Raw genomic sequence first — 3,790 nt, 5'->3', positions numbered from 1 at the left:
CCGTGTTTCGGGCGCGACGCAACGGTAAAGTAGGGCCGTCTGTGTCTGTGGGTGGAGGAACTCTCTTAACCTGGATCTCCCCCCTCTCCCTCCTCCCCATCCCTCCAGCCACTTGCCCTCAGTACCCTCGATGTCTCAGCTGTCTCCCTCCCCCTGCCCCTACGCCCCACCTCGCTCCCCTCGAATATTCACCCCTCACAACCTCCCCCTTTATCGACCCCTCTGTCCCCTGGTTCGACCCCCCTCCCCCCCCGACCCCCCTCCCCATGCGACACTCTGAACCTTAACGTCTCCTGACCCTGTCCCTCGACCTTCATCTGATCCTATTTTCCCCCCAACTGCCACTCCATCGACCCTGACGTCCCTTTGACCCGCCCCCATCCTCTCCTCCGACCCCCCCTGTGCTTCTGTTTCCATGCTGGCTCGGTGGGTTAGCACTGCTGCCTCACAGCGCCAGGGACCCGGGTTCGATTCCCGGCTCGGGTCACTGTCTGTGCAGAGTCTGCACGTTCTCCCCGTGTCTGCGTGGGTTTCCTCCGGGTGCTCCGGTTTCCTCCCACAGTCTGAAAGACGTGCGGGTTAGGGTGTAATTAATGGGGTAATTGTACAGGGTCCCAGGTTGGGACCTCTTTACGAAGAGTTGGTGCAGGATCGATGGGTTGAATGACACTGCACTGTCGGGGTTTTGACCCTCTCCACATCACCCCAATTTCTCCCCCGTCTTTCCCCAGGAAAATCCTGGAACCCTTTCCCCCGATACCCTCCTTACCCCGATACCCCCTGACACCCCCTGACACCCCCCTTACCCCCCGATAGCCCCCTTACCCCCGATACCCCCCTTACCCCCTGACAACCCCCTTACCCCCCGATACCCCCCTTACCCCCGAAACTCCCCTTACCCCAATACCCCCGATACCCCCCTTACCCCCCCTTACCCCCCGATACCCCCCTTACCCCCCGATACCCCCCTTACCCCCTGACAACCCCCTTACCCCCAATATTCCCCTTACCCCCAATACCCCCCTTACCCCCAATAACCCCGATACCCCCCTTACCCCCGATACCCCCCTTACCCCCTGATACCCCCCTTACCCCGATACCCCCTTACCCCGATACCCCCCTTACCCCGACACCCCCCTTACCCCGATACCCCCCTTACCCCGATACCCCCCTTACCCCGATACACCACTTACCCCCGATACCCCCCTTACCCCCTGACAACCCCCTTACCCCGATACTCCCCTTACCCCCAATACCCCCCTTACCCCCAATACCCCCCTTACCCCCAATACCCCCGATACCCCCCTTACCCCGATACCCCCCTTACCCCGATACCCCCCTTACCCCGATACCCCCCTTACCCTGATACCCCCTTACCCCGATACCCCCCTTACCCCCTGACAACCCCCTTACCCCGATACTCCCCTTACCCCCAATACCCCCCTTACCCCCAATACCCCCCTTACCCCCAATACCCCCGATACCCCCCTTACCCCGATACCCCCCTTACCCCGATACCCCCCTTACCCCGATACCCCCCTTACCCTGATACCCCCTTACCCCGATACCCCCCTTACCCCTGATACCCCCCTTACCCCCGATACCCCCCTTACCCCCCGATACCCCCTTACCCCCAATACCCCCAATACACCCCTTACCCCCCGATACCCCCCTTACCCCGATACCACCCTTACCCCCCGATACCCCCCTTACCCCTAATACCCCCAATACACCCCTTACCCCCCGATACCCCCTTACCCCCGATCCCCCCCTTAACCCCTGACAACCCCATTACCCCCGATACTCCCCTTACCCCCAATACCCCCCTTACCCCCAATACCCCCCTTACCCCCAATACCCCCAATACCCCCAATACCCCCCTTACCCCCAATACCCCCGATACCCCCCTTACCCCCTGATACCCCCCTTACCCCGATACCCCCCTTACCCCGATACCCCCCTTACCCCCCGATACCCCCCTTACCCCGATACCCCACTTACCCCCGATACCCCCCTTACCCCCAATACCCCCCTTACCCCCAATACCCCTGATACCCCCTTACCCCGATACCCCCCTTACCCCGATACCCCACTTACCCCCGATACCCCCCTTACCCCGATACCCCCCTTACCCCGATACCCCCCTTACCCCCCGATACCTCCCTTACCCCGATACCCCACTTACCCCCGATACCCCCCTTACCCCCAATACCCCCCTTACCCCCAATACCCCTGATACCCCCTTACCCCGATACCCCCCTTACCACGATACCCCCCTTACCCCGATACCCCACTTACCCCCGATACCCCCCTTACCCCCTGATACCCCCCTTATCCCGATACCCCCCTTACCCCGATACCCCCCTTACCCCCCGATACCCCCCTTACCCCCATACCCCCCTTACCCCCGATACCCCCTTACCCCCGATACCCCCCTTACCCCCGATACCCCCCTTACCCCCGATACCCCCCTTACCCCCCGATACCTCCCTTACCCCCGATACCCCCCTTACCCCCCGATACCTCCCTTACCCCGATACCCCCCTTACCCCGATACCCCCCTTACCCCCCGATACCCCACTTACCCCCGATACCCCCCTTACCCCCTGATACCCCCCTTACCCCGATACCCCCCTTACCCCCCGATACCCCCCTTACCCCCATACCCCCTTACCCCCGATACCCCCTTACCCCCGATACCCCCCTTACCCCCGATACCCCCCTTACCCCCGATACCCCCCTTACCCCCCGATACCTCCCTTACCCCCGATACCCCCTTACCCCCGATACCCCCCTTACCCCCGATACCCCCCTTACCCCCGATACCCCCCTTACCCCCATACCCCCCTTACCCCGATACCCCCCTTACCCCCCGATACCCCCCTTACCCCCCGATACCTCCCTTACCCCCCGATACCTCCCTTACCCCCGATACCCCCTTACCCCCGATACCCCCCTTACCCCCCGATACCCCCCTTACCCCCATACCCCCCTTATCCCGATACCCCCCTTACCCCCCGATACCCCCCTTACCCCCCGATACCTCCCTTACCCCCGATACCTCCCTTACCCCCGATACCCCCTTACCCCCGATACCCCCCTTACCCCCCGATACCCCCCTTTCCCCCCGATACCTCCCTTACCCCCGATACCTCCCTTACCCCCGATACCCCCTTACCCCCATACCCCCCTTACCCCCCGATACCCCCCTTACCCCCCGATACCTCCCTTACCCCCGATACCCCCTTACCCCCGATACCTCCCTTACCCCCGATACCTCCCTTACCCCCGATACCCCCTTACCCCCGATACCCCCCTTACCCCCCGATACCCCCCTTACCCCCCGATACCTCCCTTACCCCCGATACCTCCCTTACCCCCGATACCCCCTTACCCCCATACCCCCCTTACCCCCGATACCCCCCTTACCCCGATACCCCCCTTACCCCCCGATACCCCCCTTACCCCCATACCCCCCTTACCCCCCGATACCCCCCTTACCCCCGATACCCCCCTTACCCCCCGATACCGCCCTTACCCCCATACCCCCCTTACCCCCATACCCCCCTTACCCCGATACCCCCCTTACCCCCCGATACCCCCCTTACCCCCATACCCCCCTTACCCCCGATACCCCCCTTACCCCGATACCCCCCTTACCCCCCGATACCCCCCTTACCCCCATACCCCCCTTACCCCCCGATACCCCCCTTACCCCCGATACCCCCCTTACCCCCCGATACCGCCCTTACCCCCATACCCCCCTTACCCCCCGATACCCCCCTTACCC

The sequence above is a fragment of the Mustelus asterias genome, unplaced genomic scaffold (genome assembly GCF_964213995.1).
Source record: "Mustelus asterias unplaced genomic scaffold, sMusAst1.hap1.1 HAP1_SCAFFOLD_1545, whole genome shotgun sequence".
Classification (NCBI taxonomy): Eukaryota; Metazoa; Chordata; class Chondrichthyes; order Carcharhiniformes; family Triakidae; genus Mustelus; species Mustelus asterias.
The sequence above is the reverse complement of the archived record's forward strand: the minus strand, read 5'-3'. Positions refer to the sequence as shown.